The 15,000-nt window shown below is 38.1% G+C and overlaps 3 long non-coding RNA genes across 4 annotated transcripts; 1 reads left to right on the top strand and 2 right to left on the bottom strand.

Annotated features, from left to right (window-relative positions):
* Positions 2,054-2,668, bottom strand: LOC109837398. The gene is made up of 2 exons (XR_002246262.1): positions 2,543-2,668; positions 2,054-2,114 (listed from the first exon to the last, which is right to left on the bottom strand). It is a non-coding gene; the product is annotated as an uncharacterized LOC109837398 (long non-coding RNA).
* LOC109837399 lies at positions 3,938-4,522 on the top strand. Its single transcript, XR_002246263.1, has 2 exons — positions 3,938-4,255; positions 4,454-4,522. It is a non-coding gene; the product is annotated as an uncharacterized LOC109837399 (long non-coding RNA).
* On the bottom strand, positions 6,454-8,741 carry LOC109837397. 2 transcript variants are annotated; one of them, XR_002246261.1, is made up of 4 exons: positions 8,709-8,741; positions 8,022-8,315; positions 7,118-7,267; positions 6,454-6,693 (listed from the first exon to the last, which is right to left on the bottom strand). It is a non-coding gene; the product is annotated as an uncharacterized LOC109837397 (long non-coding RNA). The 2 variants fall into 2 exon arrangements; XR_002246260.1 differs by lacking the exons at positions 8,022-8,315; positions 8,709-8,741 and having other exon boundaries at positions 7,118-7,366.

The raw sequence follows: 15,000 nt of genomic DNA, 5'->3' as shown, positions 1-15,000 counted from the left end.
TCCACGCCATTCACCTCCAGATCATCAGATCAACTCAATTATCTTACCCTTACCGCTAACAGAAGCAAGCCAAACCCCCCGATTCCCAGGAGAACTTCTAGAAGAAAACGCCATTGGGAATTCGGAGAGAATGAGAGTGAGAAGACGAAGAATCACTGCAGACTTAGATTGCGCCGGCCGCAGCCATGGCATCGATGCAAGAGAAAGAGGTTCTAATTTATACGGTAATTTCTCACTAATTTTTCGCTAATTTTTTACCAATTTTAGAAATGGGGATTTTAAAATGCATCGACTCTTATTCTTCCTCCACTGCCACGTCAGAAAACCGCGTTGAATTAAAATGCACGTGACGAGTTTCTCGTCGGAAAAGTGGTCGCCGACGAGGAAAAAGGATGCTACATTGGTATTTAATCATAAAATGGCCTTAACGCCGATTTTTAATTTTTTTATTTAAAATACCTTCTTGGCAAATGAGGTTGAATTAAAATACCAATATGGGTATTTAGCCGGAGAAGGAGGTTAGTGGTTCAAATTCTAACTACAACATATATATTTAAAAATCTTTGATAGGGCATTGGGGCTCTTTGAATTATACAATTATTTTTAATTTTGTTTATTTCTATAAATTCAACAACCCCTTTGATATTTACAATTATTTTTAATTTTATTTATTTTTATAAATTATATAATTATTTTATATTATTTTAGTTTTTATATTTTTTTATATTTTTAAATTACATAATTACAAATGATTAATAATATAATTTTTTAATCAAAATTGTGTCTATTTTTACCTTTTTTTCCTTTAAAACTTAAAAAATTAAAAAAAAAATTTCAAAACCGACCCGGCCCGGTGTCCGGCCCGCTTAGACCCGGGCCCAGCCCGGGGCGACCAGGCCTGGGTCCGGGCTCCAGTTTTGACCGGCCCGGGCCCGGTTTTTCGGGCCGGGCCAGCCCGGATGGACACCCCTAACCGGGTTCAACTTTGTAAAAAACCTGTTACGCTGGTAAACTATTGTTATCTATAAGCTGTAGTCATCATGTAACCAAGGAATGGTTTCGGATACTTACATAACACAAGAGAGGAGCGCATCAACCTAGCTTAATAAGAGGCGCTAACAGCACTGAGTGTATAATTTAAGCTTACAATTATATTGGTAACAGTGTTTACTGACCATTTAACGTTTTGCTGGTGACGATGAAGTTGATGAAACTCCAAGAAAATGCCGGAGCTCTTCCATTCTAGTTACTTGATACTTGATACAGTTCAGCACCTGGAATGACAAAAGGAGAACTGAGCTCTTCCATTCTAGCTATCGTGAATCCGGATTCAAGTTAATGACACCTGGAATCCCAGTCCACTGCCTGATTAAATATGTAAGCACATGCAAAAGTTGATAAGGTTGCGTTTGGATTCAATGATTTGATTTCAAATTCCAGAATTGAAATATGGAATTTCAAATTCAATTCCTTCGTTTGTGAAACATCCAAATTTGAATTCCAGAATTCAATTTGAAATTCATGTTTGGCAAACTTTAGAATTTTAATTTTAAAAATTTGAATTGAGTTGTTTGCTAACTAGTAGAATTCTAATTTCTGAACTAAAATTGTAGCTCGAAGATAATTTAGAAATAAGATACTCAAATTACATAAGTTTTGCATTAAAATTGGTGAAAATAAATTCCTCAAATAGTATATCACATATCCAACTAACTTGACATATAGATAAAATACCTGAAAATCTCAAATGCAGTAATATCAATAGTTGACCTAATAATCACTATAAAATAACCGAAATCATTCATCAATAAAACTTTGTAAACTCATCCACCACTAACCAAAACATGAAATAAAGTAGAAACTTCAAATTTGCATATAACAATTCAACAAACTAGAGATCCAAAATATCCAACAAATACAAACCAACAAAAGTTAATAATTTGCAGTTACACAGTGTCATGTTTAAGTTTTCTCTCGCACTAGTTTCTTTAAGACTTTTACATCTAATTCAAATGAGAGATTCTTTCTAATGCTTGTACACTTTCAATTTGTATTTCTTTTGTAGTTTCGTCCCCTCGGTTCAGAAAGTCTTGTTTTGCGAGTTCTTGAATCACCTGAAACAATAACAAGAAGACCAAAAGGGAGGGATGTTTTCAGCAGAGCTGTTCCGTATATAAAACCATGCCACCAACAAGTCCAAATACTACCTCGACCAAAAAATTACCGAAAGTAAGAAGAAAATGGAATGTTCGACAATCTCAGAAGAAAGAGCTGACTGATTTCAGGAACATTACAATACAAACCGAAAGATTAACCTTTTGATATAAGAGAACATATCCACTCAATGAAAACTAATGTCCATCTTTACCATAGAGCCGCTTGGTTGATTGCTGGAATTGTTGAAGAAGTTCATCTTAAGCATGTTTCTGTAATTTAGCACCAAAATTCTGTTTGATCGGACTAACCCTATTTTCTAATGGCCAACGTGACAGCCAATAGTATGAAAAAAGTTAAATCCACTTAAAGAAAAGCGAGAACCAACCTGTCGCATGGTGTGCAGTGAAAGGTCTTCCCGTATCAGTAGCTTGGTGAAAGTCTTCTTCTCCGCAGCATCCAAAACACGCCATACATCCAATTAAGGAAGTTTTTCCCTAAGACAGCAACTTTGCTACTTCACTAGTACAAAATAGGGCAGTCCAAACGGTTATTGAAACCGTTTGGGCAAGTCAAAATAGCCTAAACTGTTTAAACCGTTTGGACTAATTATTCCAAACGGTTTAAACCGTTTGGGCTATTGAATAATCCCAAACGGAGCTTCCAAACGGGTTAAACCGTTTAGAACATATCCGTCCAAACAGTTGAAACCGTTTGGGAGTTATGCTAGGGTTTAAAAAAAAAAATTTAGCCATCGTTTTTCTGACCCGCGCACGCGTTCTCCCCAAATTTTCAGCCAGCGGCGCCAAAAATTTCATCCCCAAACACAAAAAAAAAGTTTGCCATCGTTTTTCTGACCCGCGCACGCGTTCTCCCCAAATTTTCAGCCAGCGGCGCCAAAAATTTCATCCCCAAACACCGCACCCTCTCAAATTCCCCTCCGCCAAAAATTTCATCCCCAAGCACCGCACGCTCAAATTCCCCTTCGCCAAAAAACACCACACCCTCAAATTCCCCTCCGGCAAAAAATTCGCCTCCGCCTCCGCCTCATCTTCGCCGGCCAACGCCTGACCTTCTCCGCCGCCTCATCTTTGCCGGCCCTCGAGATCCTCCGCCGCCTCATATTTGCCGGCGCGCTCGATCCTCCGCCGCCTCCTCCACCGCCTCCATCGATTCCACCGCATCGCTCCTCCGCCTCCTCCACCGCGTGCCTCCACCAAAAATATGTTTTAAATGGAAGTTGCTGAAACGTGGGATATTAAGAATTTTGGTGCTCCCACCAAAATAATTCCTTCTCCATAAATTTTAACATCGTTAAATAACTGGTTTTTCTTAGGATTTTACTCGAGAATGGATCATATCAGGCATCCATTTAGGGGAATCATCAGTGATGTCAAAGGTAGAGCACCATGTTACCGTCAAGATTGAATGGCTGGGTTTCATTCAGGATTCAGGTACTTGTATTTGAAAAAAAAAATAATTTAAAGGCTTATGCAATTCTGTTAATTGTTTTGCTCATCATTTTTTTCAGGGTCTTGGCACCTACTATGTACATCTTTTTTGCTTCTGCTTTACCTGTTATTGCTTTTGGAGAGCAACTAAGTAAAGACACAGGTTGGTTTTAACTTGATTTTGATGATATATAATGATTTTTTAAGAGTTCACGATATCTAATGTTCTCCGTTTACAGAAGGAGCACTAAGACCGTTGACACTTGATATCTACTTGAAGGTCAGTGTGTTCCGTTTCTTTTTACTAATTGTATATATTTTTCACTAAGTTTAAGATTTTATTCATCTAAAAGAAAATCAAATACGTTTAATCATCCAGGCATATATACCTGGAAACATGGGAATACAAGACACTACAAGTATGTTTAAGCTTTGATTTAGTTTTTGTGCTCGTTACGTGTTTGACGAAATGCCCCTTTGGGATTTTCGCTTGTTTGTTTGGTCGATCGGTTTCTTGTTTAGCCTGGTTTTACTTCGTGCTTGCAACCTGTTTGATGAAATGCCCATGTGAATGTTTGGTTTGTAGCTGGAGGACATGGAGCTGGATGCCTCGTCGGAGGCGGCGGCAGTGGAGCTTTACTTTGTTAAATGTAATACTTTTAGGATTTTCCTTTATTATGGCTTTATGTTTGTTAAACCCCGATCATCTTAACATTCAGTGGGGTGATCTATTGTGCACAATGAAAGTAAATATACCTTACGATACAATGGCTGTTAATGTCTATTTGATACTTTTGGTGAAACAAGTATTTATCTTTATATAATTGAAATTGTTTTCGCGTGTTCAGCGAAAGTCACTTTTGGAGGTGATCAAGCAAACAGTGCTGGACCATCTCACCAAGAAATGCCCTCCGCATGTAAGCTTCTTAGCCTTGCTGTATCATATATTAAGCTGATGAAAATTTGGAACAAAGTGTGAAGTTGCTGATGTAAATTCTCTATTTGGAACAAAGTGTAAAGTTGCCCATGTTAATTCTTGGAGTTGCAGAACCTACTGTGTTAATGTACACATACTTGTACAACTTTGCCAAAGACCTAGAAGACTTGGGTGCACGCCTATTTTTGGCTTGGGCTGGATGGTTTTGTAGTTGTGAAGATGAAAAGAGTTTGGATCAGTTAGTCATGTTTCTTAGTTAATATGATTTTTGATTTGCAAAACTTTTCGTAGGGTTTGCATCTGGACTGCTATCATGCTGTTTCTTCTGACAGCTTTTAATGCTTCAGCTATAATTAGTAGATTCACCAGGGTTGCAGGAGAACTCTTTGGGATGTTGATAACAGTTCTCCTCTTTCAAGAAGCTATCAAGGTGATTTTTTATCTCTCTATTTCGAGTCTGGAAAGTAATCTTAGCGAGCAAAACTAGTGCTAATATTTTCATTTTTTTATAGGGTCTGGTGAGTGAGTTTAATGTACCCAAAGGCGAAGATTTGAGTCTAATGGTAAACCAGTTCCAGTGGCTTTATACGAATGAATTGCTGGGCCTCATATTTTCTGGTGGCCTTCTGTACACTTCATTAAAGAGTAGAAAGGCAAGGTCGTGGAGATATGGCACAGGTCTGTGATATTCTGGTTATTTACCGTGCCATTGATTAATTAACTCCCCAAGAATGATGGTAAGAGCTGTGATTACTGTTTGCAGGGGGGGTTCAGAGGTTTCATTGCCGACTATGGAGTTCCTTTGATGGTGGTTGCATGGACCGCGATATCGTATGCGACCCCTAACAACGTTCCTTCTGGGGTTCCAAGGAGGCTCTTCAGCCCCCTTCCCTGGGATTCCAAGTCGGTGCATCACTGGGCTGTTGCAAAGGCAAGAGCAAGCAAACCATTATTCTCATGAGCGCCTTGATCTTTGGTTTAGTTGGACCTTAAGAATAGTTCATACTTGTTTAGGGTCGAGAAGAATTCTCTCGTCACAGCAGGTTTTTCTTTCAGTCAAAGGTGAATGATTTTGTCGTGTTTCATTAATAAGAAACAATGAAGGAAGTCATATAATGCAATTCTAACGGATCCACACTAGTACAAATCAGATTATATAATTCTTAAATGTTTTGATCGTTTATACAACATATTTTTGGTGAATTGCAGAAATGTCAAATCATTGAGGATGGTGGCACACCTACAATGCTGAAACTATATTTGGGTATCCACTCGTCATCGGTAGATAAGATCACCGGAGAGTATACATATCCGGACAACAGCACTAAGGAGTATTGCGTAAGTGTTCTGGATGAAATTTTAACTGCTTTTATGTTATAATCATACTTTTATTTTGTTTTGAAAATCACTTAATATTCGTGTTGTCCTTAAATTTTATGAAAATGGGAACATATTATATGCCCTGTTGCTGGAAATGTTATGGAAGGAGATAATTAAGCCCATGAACTTTTTGCTGGAAATCATGAAGCCTTTGCTGTAAGAAGGAAAGAGGGTAGGGTATTAGTTGATATATCTCTATTAGTGACCAATTATGTGCTTTCATTTTAATGTCAATAGTTGACCTAATAATCACCATAAAATAACCGAAATCATTCATCAATAAAACTTTGTAAACTCATCCACCACTAACCAAAACAATAAATAAAGTAGAAACTTCAAATTTGCATATAACAATTTAGCAAAGTAGAGATCCAAAATATCCAACAAATACAAACCAACAAAAGTTAATATTTTGCAGTTACATAGTGTCATGTTTAAGTTTATATAGTGTCATGTTTAAGTTTTCTCTCGCACTAGTTTCTTTAAGACTTTTACATCTAATTCAAATAAGAGATTTTTTCTAATGCTAGAGATCCAAAATATCCAACAAATACAAACCAACAAAAGTTAATATTTTGCAGTTACATAGTGTCATGTTTAAGTTTATATAGTGTCATGTTTAAGTTTTCTCTCGCACTAGTTTCTTTAAGACTTTTACATCTAATTCAAATAAGAGATTTTTTCTAATGCTTGTACACTTTCACTTTGTATTTCTTTTGTAGTTTCGTCCCCTCGGTTCAGAAAGTCTTGTTTTGCGAGTTCTTGAATCACCTGAAACAATAACAAGAAGACCAAAAGGGAGGGATGTTTTCAGCAGAGCTGTTCCGTATATAAAACCATGCCACCAACAAGTCCAAATACTACCTCGACCAATAAATTACTGAAAGTAAGAAGAAAATGGAATGTTCGACAATCTCAGAAGAAAGAGCTGACTGATTTCAGGAACATTACAATACAAACTGAAAGATTAACCTTTTGATATAAGAGAACATATCCACTCAATGATAACTAATGTCTATCTTTACCATAGAGCCACTTGGTTGATTGCTGGAATTGTTGAAGAAGTTCATCTTAAGCATGTTTCTGTAATTTAGCACCAAAATTCTGTTTGATCCGACTAACCCTATTTTCTAATGGCCAACGTGACAGCCAATAGTATGAAAGTTAAATCTACTTAAGAAAAGCAAGAACCAACCTGTCGCATGGTGTGCAGTGAAAGGTCTTCCCGTATCAGTAGCTTGGTGAAAGTCTTCTTCTCCGCAGCATCCAAAACACGCCATATATCCAATTAAGGAAGTTTTTCCCTAAGACAGCAACTTTGCTACTTATAACCAAGAAAGTGATGCTGGAGGAGGGAAAACACAAATGAGTCACTAATAACAATATGGGAAAAACTCACAGTAGACAAATACAAATTTTATATCATAATTAGAATCTGTGACTAAGATAGACTAACAAAAAACTTACTTTTCAAACTGACAGTAAAAGAGAAAACTGATTTTGAATTGAAAACTAAAGTAGGGAAAAAAATCGAGACCACACATACTTGTCTCAGACCAACAATGAATATCCATGAAACAATAGCCTCTTATGGTGCACGATACATGGGCATTATAGTACTCCTGTTACAGGTTTCACTTTTCCAACAAGTTGTGGTGCATTAACAATCACAATAGTCTAGTCAATCGAATTAAAGGAAAAGTTTCTCCTTGCCATTGGACCTTTCAAAAGGGGAAAAACATAGTAGATACTATAATTTATAAAATCCAATAAGAATTTGAAAATTTATAACCCTTTATTAGATAAGAGCACAAAAGCATAATATTTCCCCCAAATAAAACTACTCTTTTGATTCACAAAGATCACTAATTCGGCTATCCGATCAACATTTCCCGCTGAACTTAAAAGCATTGAGTGATTTTTCTAGGTCTTGATCTAATCAGTCATCGAGAATCATAAGATCGACAAGTTCCGATCAAATATATAGGGCTGAAAAACTTCGCTTGAATAAATGACATACCTCGTTAAAGAAGGAGATTGATATTCTTAAAGAAGGCAGAGATCACAACCATCAAAACCTCACTCATAAAATGCCATACCTCGTTAAAGAAGGAGATTGAAATTTTTATATTAAGTTCAAGATATATGTCATCATCCCTATCAATGACCGCATCATTCCAAGTGAGCTGTACAAATAACCAATGACGCTAAATTTTTTGTACCTCATAATGCACACAAACAATCACAATGCTTATGATCCAAGCAGAACTAATGGTCAAAATAATTAGGTCTTGCATTGTTATTTCAATGATTGGGAGTTCGGAAATAGACTCCGTTGAATCCAGAGAATTTTCAACAAGCTCTCGAACTGTTGTGTACAGAGATTTTCCAGGCTACATATAACAAAAATCAATTTTCAATCAACAAATCTTCCAAAATCCAATGAACATCAACATTTCAGTAGAAGCACGCGCTAGACTTCACTTTGATAATATTTCTACAATAGTTGCTCAAAATGCTGGCCGCCCGTGACAAAATAAATGGGAAATATCAGCTTAATAAGAAGCTTCTAAGCTATCAGCCTCAACAAAACACTCATTTTCCACCCTCCGAATGCACTTCAAGAAACTCAAGCATGTCTAATGTCCATTTCTACAGATAATAGATATTCAAAGAACATTGGTCATCAATATTAGCTCAATTTGCACTGAGCAACATTCAAACATTCAACAAAACTTCTACTACCAGTTTCAAAATGGACAATAACACTAGAGAGAAGATTTCACATTATCGAATCCAGCAATGTTTTTGTTCTCGACGAAGAACTCCACTGGGGATTCTACAAGACAAACAGGTTCACCCTCAAATCACTACAAGTCACAGATTGATTAAAGAGAGACAAGTTGAAAAATGAAAGCTGAGGAGGAAATTACTTTGCTTTAGCACGCTCTCCTTGGCCTTTTTGGGCGTCTTCGATCGACCTTTCTTTGGCTCCTCCGGGCTCTCTCTGCTGCCCATCCAGAGATCGACCGCCAATAATATGATTGAGGTGCTAGGGTTTGGTGGGAGATCGCCGGCGGTAGCTAGGGTTAGGGTTTTGGCAGTGGATCGAGAGGAAGAAAGCTAGGGCTTGGAAAGCGGAGAAATGGCGGGCTGGGTTTTTCGCCGGCTGGGAGGGAGCTCGGTAGAGAAATCAATCAAGAGAATAGAGTTTGAATCTAGAATTTAAGGTTTCAGTAGAACTAGAGATAGAGGATCGAGAAGTTCTCACCATTTTTGATGATCGCCGTCGTCGCCGGAGGTGAAATTAGTGCTTGCAGGTGAAACTGGATCTCGTCGTCGTCGTGGTCGCCGTCACCATCGCTGGTTGAGAGCAGAAGTGGGGAGGGATATAGATCGCGAGGGTGGGAGGGAGGCGGGGGGAGATCGCGAGAACGGGAGGGAGAGAGAAGAAATGGGAATTGCAAATGACAGGCTATCCATCGGGATTTAGAATTATGGGCCTTGTATAGGTTTAAAATGTTAATGGATTTGGGCCAATATCCAGTATTCAAATTCTTATGGATCCAAACAATACAATTGAGTCAAATACACTATTTGAAATGAAATGCTGGTTACCAAATCCAGCTGTGCCACCAATGCTAATAAAATACGAATCGACGAATGCTTCACAACAGGAGAAAATACCTTGTTGTAATCAACGCCCTCTAGCTGTGCATATCCCTTGGCAACCAATCTGGCTTTGAATCTAATTTCCCTAATAAAAGATCCCTCTTTCTTTGCATATACCCACTTGTATCCAATAGCCTTCTTACCCTTCGGTAGTTTTGCAAGTTCCCAAGTGTCGTTCTTATGAAGAGACTGCATCTCTTCCTCCATAGCTTCCCTCCACCTATTTGAATCAGAGCTTGACTCTGCTTCCTTGAATGTAGAAGGAACCAAATCATCAACGACTTCTGCTGATAAAGCATATGCAACCATGACATCGTCATATCTAGCTGGCCGACGAATGTTTCTTCTTGGTCTATTAGCTACAATGGACTCCTGAACATGACCATGTTCCTGAGTCCCAATATCTACTGTATCCTCTAAATGCCCGACTGTCATCCTATCTCCTTCTAGTATCACCTCTGTAGGAGCCTCGATGGATACAATGCTCTCTGGAGTGAGTGGAGTCACATCATCCTCCACCTGTTGCGATATCTCCTGAATCTGATCTTCCTCCACCTGCTGAGGAACTTGAGGCTTCATCATGTACGCCTCATCTAATGTGATATTCCTGCTAATAACTATTTTCTTGTCCTGTGGATCCCATAACTTGAAGCCTTTAACTCCATCTCTAAATCCCATAAGGACTGCTTTCCTCGCTCTCGGATTCAATTTACCATCATTGACATGGTAATAAGCTGGACACCCAAATTTCCGAAGCGACTCATAGTCACTAGCTATCGAACCAGACCAACGCTCCAACGGAGTCTTCCCCTGTATCGCAGTGCACGACAACCTATTCACGAGGTGACTTGCATAAACCAACGCTTCGGCCCAAAAGGATCTTGACAATCTACTCTGTGTCATCATACATCGCACCTTCTCTAGTAAGGTACGGTTCAACCTTTCAGCCACCCAGTTCTGTTGCGGTGTCTCACGTACTGTGAAGTGTCGCCTAATGCCATGATCCCGGTAAAACTGCAGAAACGGATCAGTCTTATACTCTCCACCGTTATCTGAACGTAGAGTCTTCACCTTTCTACCTGTCTGCAGCTCCACTTTCTTTTTCCACTTCACAAAAATATCCAGGACCCGATGTTTATGCTTCATCGGGTATACCCAATTCCTCCTGGAATAATCATTAATGAAAGTGACAAAATAGTTGGCCCCACCAAGTGATGTGTACTTGGAAGGGTCCCAAACATCTGTGTGAATGTAGTTCAATATACCTTGGGTATTGTGAATAGCGGTGCCGAATTTCGCTCTTGTCTTCTTCCCAAGTATGCAATGTTCACACAGCTCCATCTTGCATGTCTTTGTACTCTTTAATAGCCCCTGCTTCGCCAATACCTGTAGGGACTTATCACCAGTGTGTTCTAATCTTATATGCCATAAGCTGATAGTATCTTCCTCTGTGGTAATCGAAGCTGTCAGACCCCCTGTTACTGTCTTGCCTTTCAAGTAGTAAATGTTGTTTTCCCTGACACCTCGCATCACAACCATGGATCCCTTTGTGACCTTCAGAGTCGTATTCTCCAAGATCACCTTATAGCCAGCTGCCTCCAAAGTTCCAAGCGAAATGATATTCTTCGTCAATTGAGGAACGAATCTCACTTCCTTCAGCTCCCGAGTTACCCCGTCACTAATCCGGATTCGTACTGTACCAATACCACCAATAGGGCATACATGATCATTATCCATGAGCACGACATCCCCTTTTTCCAACTCCTCAAAGCTGAAGAACCAATCCCTCCTAGGATAAATATGGTATATAGCATCAGAATCCATCATCCACTCCGTAGATTCAGCGTAACAAACTGACGGTAATGCAGAGCAAGAATAGCCTGAAGAATCCGTATCTGAATTATCGTTACTAGCCTTGACAACATTCACTTCCGAAGCTTGTACAACTTTTCCTTTATTCTTTCCAGCTTTATCTTTCAACTTTGGGCAGTCGTTCTTCCAATGTCCTTCTTCTTTGCAAAAGCGACATTGATTCCTACCAATATTTCTATGGCCACCTCTTGACTTCGATCTTGAGCGATCACCTGGACGATGGTTTGGACCACGGCCTCGAACTGCTAATGCATCTCCCGATGCCCTTGAGCGATCACCTGGACGATGGTTTGGACCACGGCCTCGAACTGCTAATGCATCTCCCGATGCCTTCTTGGAGGATTCGTCATTACTCTTCCTTAACTCATAATTCACTAAAGTTGAGGTCACCTCCTTGTAGCTAACCGTAGTTCTTCTATTTATCATAGTGAGAACAAACATACCAAAATCATCCTCAAGCAATGAACACAATAGTAGCATCGCCTTGTCTTCATCCTCAACCATGATATCTACATTGGCCATATCTGAAATTGATATCTACATTGGCCATATCTGAAATTAGCTTCGTGAAGTTGTTAACATGCTCCCGAATGGAAACTCCCCTCTTCATCTTGAATTGGTAAAACATCTTCTTCAAGTGAAGCCGATTCTCAATGCTCTTCGTCAGATACTTCTCATTGAGTGTTTCCCACATTCTCTTCGCCGATGTCTCATTCATTACGTCATAAATAAGATCCGGCATCAAGCATGACCGATTAACTCCATAAGCCCTACTATTCATCTTCTTCCAAACTTTGTCCTCCATATCAACGAGTTTCTCTTGTAACTCAAGAGTCTCCTTCAAATTCTGTGCATCCAAGGCGTCCATCACTTAACACCTCCACAATCTGAAATTAATCTTGCCGTCGAACTTTGGAACATCAATCTTGGTGTTATTGATGCTCAGACTCTGTATCGCCTTCGAAAGAGACGATCCCGATGTGCTTGTTTCTCCCATGTTGTCGATCTAATTCTTCAAATAGGAATCCTTCAGCGAATCCTTCGAACAAGCTCCAAATCCAACCCGGAGCTCTGATACAACTTGTTGTGCGCAGCGAAAATTTTGGCAGAACCTCCGGTGCGCAAGGTGTACAACAAGAGATTAGATCATATTAAGAATTATTCTCTCACCAAGGAAATAAGAATCTGAAGCGAATATCTCAACAAAGTGAGATATCGACTCTTCCTCTCATCAGTTCTAGGACTGACTTGTCGAGGGATCCTACAAGCTATTACAAATCATGAGACAACAAAGACAACTAATTTTTATGTGGTTCGACAAATCGCCTACGTCCATGGGGCAAGGAGGGAGGAGATCTACTACTAGAGAAAGAGAATACAAATAGGGTTTACAATCATACAATTAAACCCTCACATAAACTCTCAGATCCCTCACACAAATATTCTCTCAAAGGGATGCACAAATCAAAGAACAACTACAAAAAGACTTTGCTTCTTCTCTATGAATAGCCGCCAAAATCTTTGTTCTTTGCTACTTGCTACAGTTTTTTTTCTTGCGCTCAAAATCAGCCGCCAAAATTCCCTATAGCCGCAAATTCTCAAAACCCAGTCCTCTGCCTCCTTTTCACCTGCGCCTGCCGTCAAAACTCCTTTTCCATTGTGCTCACGAAACCCTAGAGAATTTATAGGCTGTGCGGAATCGGGTGGACCCACATAGTTTTCACAAACCGCATCATTTCATTTGTATTCACGTGCTCCCACTGGTGGTCCCAACACCGAAAACAAAACAACTCCTCACACGCTATCCAATAGATATTTTGGTAATTGACTATTAATGGTTAATCTAAACTTAACCAGAGTTGAGGGTTTTAGATGGAAAACTAACAGAGGGACTAATATCAACATATTATTACAATTTGAGAGACTAATATCAAAATATGGAGATTTAGGGGACTAATACAAAATACTAATGATTTAAAGGACTGATATCTAAAAAAACCCTACGATATTGTTAAATAATATATGTTGAGTTTAGAAGGGTGGAGGACACTAAGAATTATATTATTATTATTTCTCTAGTAGTACAACCCTCTATTCTCTCTTCAATGCAAACACTCTCTCTACAGCAAACTACTACACTACTACACTCTTTTACAATTACTCACTATATTCTCTCTCTTTCTCTCTCTCTCTCTCTCTCTCTCTATATATATATATATATATATATATATATATATATATACTATAGATATTAGGAAGTTCTTACCTATAAATAACCTCTTAGCCTATCAAAAACTAAACCTCACTTCCTTCATCCTATGGCTAGGATTTTAGTCAACAGTCAACAGACATACATTAATTACTCATTAATCACATGCATTTAATACATTAACGAAGTGAATCTCGCGATTCACTGCAGTGATTCGAGATACGTTGAGGTAGTGATCCTATTCACTTCACGTTGAGGTAATTAAATGAGGTAATTAAGTGCATGTTCTGTGACTGTTTGACTGAATCCCAGCCATTAGATTCATCTAGATCGCAATGGATGAAGGAGGTTGTTAGTTGTTTAGGCTAAGGAGGTTTTATTTAGAACCTCTCCTATATTATATATACATATTATTATAACTATATATATATATATAATATATAGGTATATATATATATATAATATATATATATAATATATAGTATTATATATTATTTTATTTTCTTTTTTGCTTAATGGGGATTGATGTCACGCCGAGAGATTTGGGGACTATCTTATAGGTGAATTATAGTAGGTGTACACTGTGGAAGTTATGTTACTACAATTGTGTGTTGGCTTTTTTGTTTGATGATATTTTAACAAACAATTTACAACTAATATTGTTTGTCTAGTGTTTGTATTTTTGTATTTGTTCTAGACAAATAATCAATTGGAGGTTGGATGGAATTACGCTATAACGATCATATCCAATGGAGAATGGAAGGAATAGTGGAATGAAGCCTTGCACATTCAAGTCAAAGATTCAAGTTCAAGCTTCATTCACAAAGTTTAACAAGAAGAGGCTCATTGAAGATCAACCAAGCTTGGGTAAATAAGTTTAGGTTTTGTATTATGTATGCTCAATACTTTAATATATATATATATAGTTTTGGTTTTCAAGTTTATATAAATATAAATTTGTGAAAATATTAAGTTTTTGGTTTATAGACTTAAGAACAATAGTTTATACTTTTTATTAAGTCTATATAATCATTTTATAAAATTTTAAAACATGGTTTAGCTAAAATGTCAAAAACAAGTATTATTCGTTTTCACGTTTTTGGACTATTTTTGCAAAATGATGAGATTTTACAAATGGGAAGTGTAATTCTAAAAATTCCTTTTGTAACATATTTATTATCATGTTTATAATCATTTTTCAAAGTTTTACATTTTTTGGAATTTGTTTGCTATTTTTAAATCAAGTTTAAAAATCAGCATTTCTATTTTAAACCTGTGTATGCCCATATATCCGTTTGCGGTCGACCGTCATGGTAGCCGCGGTC

The sequence above is a fragment of the Asparagus officinalis genome, chromosome 4, assembly GCF_001876935.1.
Source record: "Asparagus officinalis chromosome 4, Aspof.V1, whole genome shotgun sequence".
Classification (NCBI taxonomy): Eukaryota; Viridiplantae; Streptophyta; class Magnoliopsida; order Asparagales; family Asparagaceae; genus Asparagus; species Asparagus officinalis.
The sequence above is the reverse complement of the archived record's forward strand: the minus strand, read 5'-3'. Positions and strand labels throughout refer to the sequence as shown.